We start from the raw sequence: 14,131 nt of genomic DNA, 5'->3' as shown, positions 1-14,131 counted from the left end.
TTTGATGAGACAGCGCCTGGGGGTCCCCCCCTTTTTTTTTTTTTTTCTCTTTCTTTTTCTTTCCCTCCCCTCTTTTCCTTAATTTGTAAGGTTTTTTGTTTGTGTTTTTTTCGTGTATGTAATATAGGTGTTTAAAAAAGGTAAAAAACAGCAGCAATATATATAAGGCACTGAGTGCATGAATCTTAATTGTCTATGCTAATCTATTGATATATTTCTTTCTGTTTTTGTTTCGTCTCCATGCTTATTTTTGATGTTCTATTGACGTAGCATCCTGCGTGATGCGGCAAGCTGTTGAACTGTATAATAGTATAGGCTGCTGGCCATAAATAAATAAATAAAAAAAAAAAAAAAGGAGGAGGAGGATTCTATCATCCAATCGGAATTAAGGTAGGAAAATTCTGATTGGCTGATGGAATCAGCCAATCAGAATCAAGTTCAATCCAATTGGCTGATCCAATCAGCCAATCAGATTAAGCTCGCATTCTATTGGCTGTTCCGATCAGCCAATAGAATGCAAGCTCAATCTGATTGGCTGATCGGATCAGCCAATCGGATTGAACTTGATTCTGATTGGCTGATTCCATCAGCCAATCAGAATTTTCCTACCTTAATTCCGATTGGATGATAGAATCCTATCAGCCAATCGGAATTCGAGGGACGCCATCTTGGATGACGTCCCTTAAAGGAACCTTCATTCGGCGAGTAGGCGTCGGTTGAAGAGGTTGGATCCGCGTCGGTTGGAAAGAAGATAGCTCTGCTCCGCTCCGCTCCAGAAGAAAGAAGATTGAAGATGCGGCTTGATAGAAGACTTCATCCCGATGATGAACTTCCGACTTCAGCCTGATGATGGATTTCTTCAGCCGCCGCTTGGATCCAGACTTCAGCCCGAGGATGGACGTCACTCTTCAGCCCCCCGCTTGGGCTTGGATCAAGACTCTGGACCGATCGGTGAACCTGGCATGGTGAAGACAAGGTAGGAAGATCTTCAGGGGCTTAGTGTTAGGTTTATTTAAGGGGGGTTTGGGTTAGATTAGGGGTATGTGGGTGGTGGGTTGTAATGTTGGGGGGGGGTATTGTATGTTTTTTTTTACAGGCAAAAGAGCTGAATTATTTGGGGCATGCCCCGCAAAGGGCCCTGTTCAGGGCTGGTAAGGTAAAAGAGCTTTGAACTTTTTAAATTTAGAATAGGGTAGGGCATTTTTTTATTTTGGGGGTCTTTGTTATTTTATTAGGGGGCTTAGAGTAGGTGTAATTAGTTTAAAATTGTTGTAATATTTTTCTAATGTTTGTAAATATTTTTTTATTTTTTGTAACTTAGTTCTTTTTTATTTTTTGTACTTTAGTTAGTTTATTTAATTGTATTTATTTGTAGGTATTGTATTTAATTAATTTATTGATAGTGTAGTGTTAGGTTTAATTGTAGATAATTGTAGGTATTTTATTTAATTAATTTATTGATAGTGTAGTGTTAGGTTTAATTGTAACTTAGGTTAGGATTTATTTTATAGGTAATTTTGTAATTATTTTAACTATTTTAGCTATTAAATAGTTCTTAACTATTTAATAGCTATTGTACCTGGTTAAAATAAATACAAAGTTACCTGTAAAATAAATATTAATCCTAAAATAGCTACAATATAATTATTCGTTATATTGTAGCTATATTAGGGTTTATTTTACAGGTAAATATTTAGCTTTAAATAGGAATAATTTATATAATAATAGTTAATTTATTTTGTTAGATTTAAATTATATTTAACTTAGGGGGGTGTTAGTGTTAGGGTTAGACTTAGCTTTAGGGGTTAAAAAATGTATTATATAATAGCGGTGAGCTCCGGTCGGCAGATTAGGGGTTAATGTTTGAAGTTAGGTGTCGGCGATGTTAGGGAGGGCAGATTAGGGGTTAATACTAGTTATTATAGGGTTATTGAGGCGGGAGTGAGGCGGATTAGGGGTTAATAACTTTATTATAGTAGCGGTGCGGTCCGCTCGGCAGATTAGGGGTTAATAAGTGTAGGTAGGTGGCGGCGACATTGTGGGGGGCAGATTAGGGGTTAATAAATATAATATAGGGGTCGGCGGTGTTAGGGGCAGCAGATTAGGGGTACATAAGGATAACGTAGGTGGCGGTCGGCAGATTAGGGGTTAAACATTTTTAATAGAGTGGCGGCGATGTGGGGGGACCTCGGTTTAGGGGTACATAGGTAGTTTATGGGTGTTAGTGTACTTTAGAGCACAGTAGTTAAGAGCTTTATAAACCGGCGTTAGCCCAGAAAGCTCTTAACTACTGACTTTATTCTGCGGCTGGAGTTTGGTCGTTAGATTTCTAACGCTCACTCCAGCCACGACTCTAAATACCGGCGTTAGAAAGATCCCATTGAAAAGATAGGATATGCAATTGACGTAAGGGGATCTGCGGTATGGAAAAGTCGCGGCTGGAAAGTGAGCGTTAGACCCTTTAATGACTGACTCCAAATACCAGAGGGCGTTAAAAACCAGCGTTAGGAGCCTCTAACGCTGGTTTTCACGGCTACCGCCCAACTCTAAATCTAGGCCTAAGACTTTTAATTTCAAGAAAGCAAAATTCAACGCTTTAAGGAAATCATTAAATAATATAAATTGGGACAATGTATTTTCTAATAAAAATACAGAGGATAAATGGATAATATTTAAAAATGTGTTAAATAAATATACATATCAACACATACCATATGGTTATAAAAATAAAAATAAAAAAACAAAGCCGTTATGGCTAAATAAAAATGTGTTAAGAGAAATTAGGAAAAAACGTAGGGCAGTTAAATTATTAAAAGAAAATAGTACAGACTCAGCATACAATATTTATAAGGAATGTAACAAAGCATGCAAAAAAGCAATCAAATTAGCCAAAATTGAAAATGAAAAATTAATTGCCAAGGATTCTAAGTCTAACCCTAAAAGGTTCTTTAAGTACATAAATAGCAAAAAATCTAAGAAGGATAATATAGGTACATTAAAATGTGTGGAGGGTAGCATGATAAATAATGACAGGGAGAAGGCTGAGGTACTAAACCAGTTTTTTTCTTCAGTATACACAAGAGAGAAACCATTGAATGATACTATGGAACAGAATAGAACATGCCAGTCCATACCACTAACTGGGTTTTGTTTAGAGGATATCAGGAAAAAACTGGAAATAATTAAGGTAAATAAAACTCCAGGCCCAGATGGAATACACCCAAGGGTGTTAAGGGAACTTTGCACTGTTATAGACAAACCTTTACTCTTAATTTTTCAAGATTCATTATCCTCAGGCATGGTACCCCAGGATTGGCGTAAAGCTGATGTGGTGCCACTCTTCAAAAAAGGAAGCAGGGATGATCCAGGAAGCTATAGACCAGTTAGTCTGACATCAATAGTGGGGAAGATATTTGAAGGGATTATAAGGGATTATATTGATGAGCATATTTGTGTAAACAAGATTATGAGTTCTAATCAGCATGGCTTTAGGAGAAATAGATCATGTCAAACTAATCTAATTAGATTCTACGAGGAAGTAAGTAAAAATATAGATAAAGGGGAATCAGTTGATGTGATATACTTAGATTTTGCAAAGGCATTTGATACAGTGCCACATGAGAGATTAATGCACAAAATTAAGGGACTGGGAATAGCTGAAAATGTTAGCTCATGGATAAATAACTGGATAAAACATAGGGAGCAACGAGTAGTAGTAAATGGATCATACTCAGATTGGACAAAGGTAATCAGTGGCGTCCCCCAGGGATCAGTACTGGGCCCTGTTCTTTTTAATATTTTTATAAATGACTTGGAGCAAGGATTAAATAGCGACATCTCTATTTTTGCAGATGATACTAAGTTAAGTAAGGTCATTAGGTCAGAGCAGGACAAACTCTCTTTACAAAGGGATTTGCTAAAATTAGAACTATGGGCAAGTGAATGGAAAATGAGATTTAATACGGAAAAATGCAAGGTTCTACATTATGTATAGTCTAAATCAGGGGTCGCCAACCTTTTGGACCTCAGGGACCACTAAACTCACAATTTTGAATCCCGTGGTCCACTAACATTTTTTTTTAAAAAGTTACAAACCTCTATAATATGTGTATACATATATATATATATATATATATATATATATATATATAAACATGCTGTACATAAATAGTATAACCATAGCTAAGTTTACATTATGTATATATTTACAAATTTTTAAGAATTGTTTTTTGGAATTAATTAATTGAATGGCAGAACTGAGATAATACTTCCAAATCACAGATAAAGGGTGAGGGCCAACTTTTGAGCTGGAAACAGAGAGGCAGAAAGTGGGAAAAAAAGAATTATGTTTAAAAGGACCACAAGACTTCGAAGTTACCTCCCCAGTTAGGAATTATTCAAAACTACTTATGATCATGGACAGACATTGAAGTCATAAATTAAGTTTATATTAGAAAACTCTCAATATTTATATTATGTTATTACTTGCAATTACTATAATACTGGTGGGATATGGCTGATCTGCTGGATGGCAATTACTGGAATTCAGGTGGAATGGCTTTGTGCACGGGAAAATTATTAGAATGAAAAATAATTAATATTTCATTAAAAAAAAGGAAGATGGAGAGGAGGAAGACAAACAGTGATGTAAGTCCATCTGAAAGAATTAGGAAAACTACTACAAAGAGACAGGTAAAGGAAAGAAAATAAATGAAATATAAGAGAGAATTTTTTTTTTAAGATTTTCTTTTTTTATATACTTTAATTCAACTATTTCAAGCCAAGACTATACCAACCTCTACTGGCTTTCAAATGGAAGCATCTTCCTCTGAGCAGTGTGCCGGCGGGAGGAGTTAAAAATACAATCTAGCTACGTAAATTCGTAAGTTGCGCAGTACTATGCAACGTGCGTAGGGAGATTGTAATTTAACTCCTCCATAGGTTTTCACTGATGTCCAGCCAGGCACTGTAGGGAATTGGGGCACAACATCCTCAGAGGAGATTAATTCCTGCTTGATGGTGTCAAGGACCACCAACATCTTCTCGTGGACCACCAGTGGTCCACGGACCACTGGTTGGCGACCACTGGTCTAAATCAATTGTCTACATTCACTTTTGCTCTAGTGCTGTGCTTAGAGGGCAGTCTTTTTTCATTATTGTTTTAACCAATCACAATGCTAACACTTCTTTTTAAACACTGTGTAAGGCAATGTATTGAAAGTCATATATACTCATATAAACACTTAAATACATAGGCACACATATATAGACATTCATATAAGTGCAATGAGGCATGAAGTAAGTAGAAGAAAACATGAAAAAACATTAATGCAATATTCAGTTTTAATAAAAGTTGTAACTATGGAGATGAATTATCAAAGTGCGAGCAGATAATGTCCGCCGCACATCGATAAATGCCAACAGCATATGCTCAGTGTCCCAGCACACTGATACCAGGTGTGGAGTCGGCTACTCCCTGCTGACTTGCTTGCCACAATCCAAATCATAGATGTGAGAATGAAGCCGTGCTTTCAATAAAACACAATTTATTAAAATGCTTAAAATCAGTAGAGCATCAATACCATGTACGGCTCTTAAAAACAATTTTGCTATGCTTTTCTCAGCCGCTCTGGCTGTTTCCTTAGGCATAGGGGCCAATTTACCAAGTTGTCAATCGGCCACAATGCTTCAGGCTCGCCGGAATCAGGAATTAAGAAGCAGCGGTCTTAAGACCACAGCCCCTTAACTCATACGCCTCCTCTGAGGCAGCGGACAGCAATCACCTGATCGCGTATGATCGGGTTGATTAACACCCCCTGCTAGCGGTTCACCAGAACATTCAGCGATGTCTGGCGGGCATGATCTGCTATCATCTATTTATCTAGCTGTCATCTATTTTTTTATCAGTCTGTCTATCTATCTATCTATCTATAATCTATCTATCTATCATATATCTATCTATGTATCTATCTATCTAGCTGTCTATCTATCCATCTATCTATCTATCAATCTATTATCTATCTATTTATTTGTCTATCTATCTATCTATCTATCTATCTATCTATCTATCTGTCATCTATTTATTTGTCAGTCTGTCTGTCTATCTATATATCTATCATCTATCTACCTATCTACCTATCTATCATCTATCTTTCTCTCTGTCTGTCTATCTATCTATCTGTCTGGCCCTCTGTCTATATGTCTATCTATCTATCTAATTATCTATCTATCTATCTATCTATCTATTTATTTGTCTATTTGACTTCTGTCTGTCTGTATCTCACTATCTATCTATCTATCTATCTATCTATCTATCAATATCTATCTATCATCTATCAATTTATTTGTATAGCTGTCTTTCTGTCTATCTATCTATCTATCTATCTATCTATCTGTCTGTCTGTCTATCTATCTATCTATCTATCTATCTATCTATCATCTATCTATCTATCTATCTATCTATCTATCTATCTATCTATCTATCAATCTATCATCTTCTATCTGAGATCTCATATCTTTTTTATCTATCTATCTATCTATCTATCTATCTGTCTGTCTGTCTGTCTGTCTCTATCTAGCTATCTGTATGTCTGTCTGTCTGTCTGTATCTCTCTATCTATCTATCATCTTCTATCTGAGATCTCATATCTTTTTTTATCTATCTGTCTGTCTTTCTGTCTGTCTCTATCTAGCTATCTGTATGTCTGTCTGTTTGTCTGTCTGTATCTCTCTATCATCTATCTATCTATCATCTATCTATCTATCTATCTATCATCTATCTATCTATCTATCTATCTATCATCTTCTATCTGAGATCTCATATCTTTTTTTGTATCTGTCTGTCTGTCTGTCTCTATCTAGCTATCTGTATGTCTGTCTGTCTGTATCTCTCTATCTATCTATCTATCTATCTATCTATCTATCTATCTAGCTAGCTATACCTTGCAATACATTTTGATGTGTTTTTTTTACAACTTATTTGTTTCGCGAAACAGTTAACCAGAGCTCTGAGGACGTCAAGCGATCACATTTACTTTCAACTTGTAATACGAGCGATAAACACAATGGCCCCTATTTATCAAAGGGCTTGCGGACCTGATCCGACAGTGCGGATCAGGTCCGCAAGACCTCGCTAAATGCGGAGAGCAATACGCTCTCCGCATTTAACATTGCACCAGCAGCTCACAAGAGCTGCTGGTGCAACGTCGCCCCCTGCTGACTCACGGTCAATCGGCCGCCAGCAGGGAGGTGTCAATCAACCCGATCGTACTCGATCGGGTTGATTTCCGGCGATTTTCGGCGATTCCTGTCCGCCTGCTCAGAGCAGGCGGACAGGGTTATGGAGCAGCGGTCTTTAGACTGCTGCTTCATAACTTGTGTTTCTGGCGAGTCTGAAGACTCGCCAGAAACACGGCCCATCAAGCTCCGTAGGGAGCTTGATAAATATGGGCCAATGAGTGTAAACACCCACAATAAACTCCTTATCGCTTGGTGTAACTGTTAGTGCTCCACTTGTAATCTGACCCTACGTGAGCTGTCCAAGCTGACAGCATGTACTGTCATGGCATTAATAATTGTAGTTACTTAAACCTTTTCAGAAAGAATACAATTTGATACCTTTAGATTTTTTATGCAAGATATTTATTATAATTTACTTATGACTTGTGTCAGTGAGAGGTGACAGTGAGAGGTGACAGAGGTGATAGTGAGTGGTGATGGTAAGTGGTGACTATAAAAGGTGACAATAAGAGTTGACAGATATGATACTGAGCGGTGACAGATGTGACAGTGAGAGATGATGGTAAAGGGTGACCATTAGAGGTGACAGTGAGAGGTGACAGATATGACAGTGAGAGGTGACAGATGTGACAGTGAGAGATGATGGTAAGAGGTGACAGTGAGAGGTGAAAGATGTGACAGTGAGAGATGACGGTAAGAGCTAACTGCTAGCTGTGACAGATGTGACAGTAAGAGTTGACAGATATGATACTGAGCGGTGACAGATGTGACAGTGAGAGATGATGTTAAAGGGTGACCATTAGAGGTGACAGTGAGAGGTGACAGATATGACAGTGAGAGGTGACAGATGTGACAGTGAGAGATGACGGTAAGAGGTGACCGTTAGAGGTGACAGTGAGAGGTGACAGCAAGAGATGACAGGTGTTAAACTGAGAAGTGATGGTAAGAGGTGAGAGTGAGAGGTGATGGTAAGAGGTGACTTTAAAAGGTGACAGTGAGAGGTGACAGAGGTGACAGTGAGAGGTGACAGAGGTAACAGTGAGAGATGATGGTAAGAGGTGAATATTAGTGATGACAGTGAGAGGTGACAGATGTGATAGTGAAAGGTGATGGTAATAGGTTACCATAAGTGGTGACAGTGAGAGGTGACATTGAGAGGTGATGGTAAAAGGAGACAGTGAGAGTTGACAGAATTGACAGTGAGAGGTGGCAGCGAGAGATGATGTGACAGTGAGGTGTATTAAATAATAAAATGTAAAAAATAAAAATAAAAAATAAAACATTTCTTCTGTTTAAAAACTTGTTAGGAAAATACAAATCAAACTATGTAATCTTTTGAAATTGTTTTATACTAATATATAAGTAATAAAAGCCATTAAATATATAGCAATCATGCTATTTTCCTGCACAATCCTGTTAGGATATTTTAATATTTTGAATAAAATATTCAATGTTCTGAACTATTTTAAGCATAATTTTATTTATATAAATATATATAATGTCTGATTTACTGAAATCTTCTTGAGTAAAATAATAATTACAGATTAATGAAAAGTATCATTTTGCTTATCTTCACCATACAGGGAACATGCACAGCGATAAGATTTTTTTTTCTTTTCTTTTTTCTTTAAATTTGTAGAAAATATTATATGTTATTATCTTAGGGTGGAGTTCTTATCTCAGTGTCACATAAATTACCAAAGCATTTTACACTATATATTGTCCTCAAAATGCACTAGACGTAAACTCTTGTTGAGCTTTTATACGTTTAAGTCCTTTCAAGATGGGTGCTGAGAACAGCCATGTTGCTAATGCCTGTGATGATGAAATATGGATCTTTTTTGAGTCAAGAAAGCTGTACCCTAGTGAAATATTATTAGAAGCAAGTATGGATGGAGGGATCAATGTGTCAGATAAACTGGAAGCCAGTTTGCATGTAGGGTCCAAAATTACTGTGGTCCTTAAACCAGATTTAAGGATCCAGTATATTCGAGTTCCCTCTCGTGAGGTGACAAATATAAAGCAACAGGGCGACGTTTATGTGACCGCCATAGCCAAGCGCAGCAACAAGGATGAGCTGATGTGCTATAACTTCCTGGTTCCAAGTGATCGATCAATCATCGTTATTGACAATGGATTAGTCAAGTTCGCAAAATATGGGGCACTGTGGAAAGATGAGGATGGAGTGTATCACTGAAATAAAAAGCAAGCCTTGTGGTAGGTACTCAGAGTTATAACTACAACTAAAACACTGGAACAAATTAGCATAGGAAATGAAAGGGTTATCAAACTCAAACTGTAATTACCCTATAACATGTTATATTCAGGAAGCTAAAACAATATTATTCATTTGGCCTTCTTTTACTGTAAATTACCAATGAAATATGTATGGGTCCATCTGCCATACCCAAATATGCTTACATTGCATGCACTGACATTGGTTAGTTCAGAGTCTAATGCAGCATTTAGTGGCTGATATATAAAATTGCATCAAAAATATGTTTTAGTAGAATTTAAACCAATTTAGCATTCTATGTATCCCATTCATTTAAAAAAATAAAATAAAATAAAAATAATGTAAAGAACATTGATAATTTATTTTAAAAACTCACATTTTCAATTGAGTCACATAAAACCTTTTGCTGCAAAGCAATGGGCTTTTACGATGATGTTGTTTCCTCCTTATATAGAAATGTTACTGATTTAAAACAATAAAATAGAACAAGGTAAGTTGTATAAGGCTTGTTCTCTGGGCTGTCTAAGATTTATGTTTATTTCCTTTATTAGAAAGGAGGAAGCAAAGCATTCTGGTTGATACTAAACAACTCTATGCTTTAAGAGGTTTTGCATTGCTTTTTTTTATTATTTCTCATGTTATGTATCTGCTGACCTTGTGAGAAGTGTTTTGCAGTCAAAGCATAAACAACTTTACATTATGTTTGTTATTCATAATGAGCACAAAAGATAAATTATGTGTTAACATCGCTCAAGTGCAATTAATATTGCTTTATATTTTGACCAAAAATTACAATTCCAAAGATTTTTTTTTCTTCGCTTAAAGGGATATTAAACTCAATTTCTTTCTTTCCTGATTTAGATAGAGCAGCAATTTTGAGCTACTTCCTAATTTACTCCTATTATTAATTGTTCTATGTTCTCTAGGTATCTTTATTTGAAAAAGCAGGAATGAAAGCTTAGGAGCCGGCCCATTTTTGGTTTAGCACCCTGGATAGCTCTTGTTGATTGGATGGCTACATTTATCCACCAATCAGCAATCCCTACCCAGGTGCTAAGCTTAAAATGGGCCAGTGTCTATGCTTTCATTACTGCTTTTCAAATAAAGATACCAAAAGAACGAATAGAAATTGATAATAGGAGTACAATAGAAAGTTGCTTAGAAATGCTGCTCTACCTGATTAATGAAAGAAAAAACGTGGGTTTATTGTCCCTTTAAGTTTTAAACATCTCTGTCTTGCATGTATTGTATAATAACATTTTTGCTTATTTTCTCTATAACCTAACACTTTTTGCTTGTGAGCGCTTTTTGTGATTGTTTAAAACACAGCCTTGTTTAGAAGTGAAGTCTAAATACATAACTGTGACATGAAGATACAATAATATTATCAGCACATATAAAACATCAACTACTGCTGGAAAAGCAAAATAAATTGTGATTATTGCTTAGCATGAGTGCATAATAGCCCTCAAATAAAGGGACCTAAAACACCATGAGATTGTGATATAAAATGTTTAATTATAGATAGTATAAAATATTTCCATTATACGTTATTTTTCTTCCTCAACTTAATATTCTGTTATAAATTAGCTTCTATTTGATGTTTTGTGCATATTTTGTTATTTTTATTTTTTACCTTTTATAATTCTTCACAAAATGTAACTTTCCTACTTCTTCTGCTTACAGATGATTTCCACCCCACAAAAGAAGATTATTTTTTGTGACGTGTGACATTAACAACACAAAATATTCTTTTGCTTAATACACTTGCTATTCATTTTAAAGAAAAAGAAAAAAAATTCAAAGAATTTCACCAAGTACAATAAAAAATAAAGACTGATCTTTAAAAAAAATGAAAGAGAATGTGTTGTGCTTTGTATAGATAACAACATCATTATCTGTAAGGTTGTGCATGAATGTATGAGGTCATATATAGAATATGGGTATGAAAAATGTAAAATGCATACAGGCCGGAAAAGATGGCGCAGGGTCACTCAGTTACAAATAAATTCAAACAGCATCTGAAAAAGGAAATATCTTCTTGTGTAGACATTGTGCATGGGCAAAACCTTCAGTTCAGACAAATCTTTTGTTCTGAATATTCAAAATACCCTGTGCTGTTCAGTATTGGCCTCATTTTAGCCCCTTAAAGGGACATGAAACCCCAATTTTTTTTCATGATTCAGATAGAGATTATAATTTGAAACAACTTTCCAGTTAAGTTCTATTATCAGATTTGCTTCATTATCTTGATATCATTTGTTCAAGGAGCAGCAATGCACTACTGGTTTCTAAGTGAACACATGGGTGAGCCAATGGCAATCGGTATATATATGCAGTCACCAATCAGCAGCTAGAACCTAGGTTATTTGCTGCTCCTGAGCTTTCCTAGATAAACCTTTCAGCAATGGATAACAAGAAAAGCAAGCAAATTCAATAATTGAAGTAAATTGGAAAGTTGTTAAAAATTGTATGCTCTGTCTAAATCATGAATGTCTAACTTTACTGTCCCTTTAAGGACTGAGCATTTCAGACAAAACCTTCCCCAAAAGACCAGAGCAATTTTAGCATTTTTGCCATCACTCCATTTAAACAGAAATAGAGCCATGGGCATCCGCAGAAATTTTTCCAGGGGAGGCGCAAAAAAATGTAAAATGCCATACGCATAATCATATCAGTGAAGCAGACACAGTTGCTTGTTGCTCGTATGAGCTGCACATATTTTTAAACATAGTAGTTTATTGGTGTCAAGAGGGACTAAAGCGAGTACTTGATATAAGATATACGGCAGGGCTTGATAAATATGATTAGAAAATATAGAAGCCTGTCCAAAAATATTTTTGGGGGGGCTGCAATATGATGAAAAAACAATCTATTTACACATACATACAAATACACTCTTGCTCACACATGTATACAGGAACAAACTGTCACGCTTCGACAAACACACATACACCAACGGGAAGTGATAATTTTGCTCACACACACATAGGAACAAATTCATACTCTTGCTCACACACACAAATATACACAGGAACAAACTCACACTCATGGTCATACACACACACACACACAGACTCACACTCTTGCACACACACAAACAAACTGTCACTCTTAGATGAACACACATACACTAATGGGAGCAAAGTGATCATTTTGCTCACACACACAGGAACAAATTCATACTCACACACACAAACACACACATAGAAACAAACTCACATTCTTGCTCACACATGCACAGAAACAAACTCACACTCATGCTCACGCACACAGGAACAAACTCACACTCTTGCTCACACAAACAGGAACAAACTTAAACATTTGTTCTCACACACATACACCCACAGGAATAAACTCACACTCTTTCTCACACACACAGGAACAAACTGAAACTCTTGCTCACACACACACAAGAGAACAAACTTATACTCTTCCTCACACACACATGAACAAACTCACACGTTTGCTCTCAAACACATACAGTACACCCACAGGAGCAAACTGAAACTCTTGCTCACACAGGAACAAACTGAAACTCTTGCTCTCACACACACACACACACACACAAGAACAAACTTACACTCTTCCTCACACACACAGGAACAAACTCAAACTCTTGCTCACACACACAGGAACAAACTCAAACTCTTGCTCACACACACAAGAATAAACTTACACTCTTCCTCACACACACAGGAACAAACTCACATTCTTGCTCTCTCACACACACAGGAACAAACTCACTTTATTGTTCATACACACAGGAACAAACTCACATTCTTGCTATCACACACACACAGGAACAAACTCACTTTATTGTTCACACGCACAGGAACAAACTCACTTTATTGTTCACACACACAGGAACAAACTCACACTCTTGCTCTCACACACACACACAAGAAAAAACTTACACTCTTCCTCACACACACAGGAACAAACTCCCATTTTTGCTCTCACACACACACAGGAACAAACTCACTTTATTGTTCACACACACAGGAACAAACTCACACTCTTGCTCACACACACACAGGAAAAAATTGAAACTCTTGCTCACACACACACAGGAACAAACTCACACTCTTGCTCACACACACACACACAAGAACAAACTTAGGCCCATAGTTATCAAGGTCTGGCGGACCTGATCCGACACTGCGGATCAGGTCCGCCAGACCTCGCTGAATACGGCGAGCAATATGCTCGCCGTATTCAGCATTGCACCAGCAGCTCACAAGAGCCGCCCCCTGCAGACTCGTGGCCAATCGGCCGCCAGCAGGGGGGTGTCAATCAACCCGATCGTACTCGATCGGGTTGATTTCCGGCGATGTCTGTCTGCCTGCTCAGAGCAGGCGGACAGGTTATGGAGCAGCAGTCTTTGTGACCGCTGCTTCATAACTGCTATTTCTGGCGAGTCTGATGACTTCCAAGAAACACGGGGCATCAAGCTCCATTCGAAAACTTGATACATATGCCCCATAGACTCTTCCTCACACACACAGGAACAAACTCAAACTCTTTCTCACACACACAGGAACAAACTCAAACTCTTGCTCACACACACACACAAGAACAAACTTACACTCTTCCTCACACACACAAGAACAAACTTACACTCTTCCTCACACACACAGGAACAAACTCACATTC

The 14,131-nt window shown here is 37.0% G+C and overlaps 1 long non-coding RNA gene across 1 annotated transcript; it reads left to right on the top strand.

Moving 5' to 3' along the window:
- Positions 1-8,918: 8,918 nt before the first annotated feature.
- Positions 8,919-11,338, top strand: LOC128639700 (uncharacterized). Its single transcript, XR_008399243.1, has 2 exons — positions 8,919-9,456; positions 11,162-11,338. It is a non-coding gene; the product is annotated as an uncharacterized LOC128639700 (long non-coding RNA).
- Positions 11,339-14,131: the final 2,793 nt, after the last annotated feature.

Source organism: Bombina bombina, chromosome 9, assembly GCF_027579735.1.
Source record: "Bombina bombina isolate aBomBom1 chromosome 9, aBomBom1.pri, whole genome shotgun sequence".
In the NCBI taxonomy this organism is placed as follows: domain Eukaryota; kingdom Metazoa; phylum Chordata; class Amphibia; order Anura; family Bombinatoridae; genus Bombina; species Bombina bombina.
This window is presented reverse-complemented; position numbering and strand designations above follow the sequence as displayed.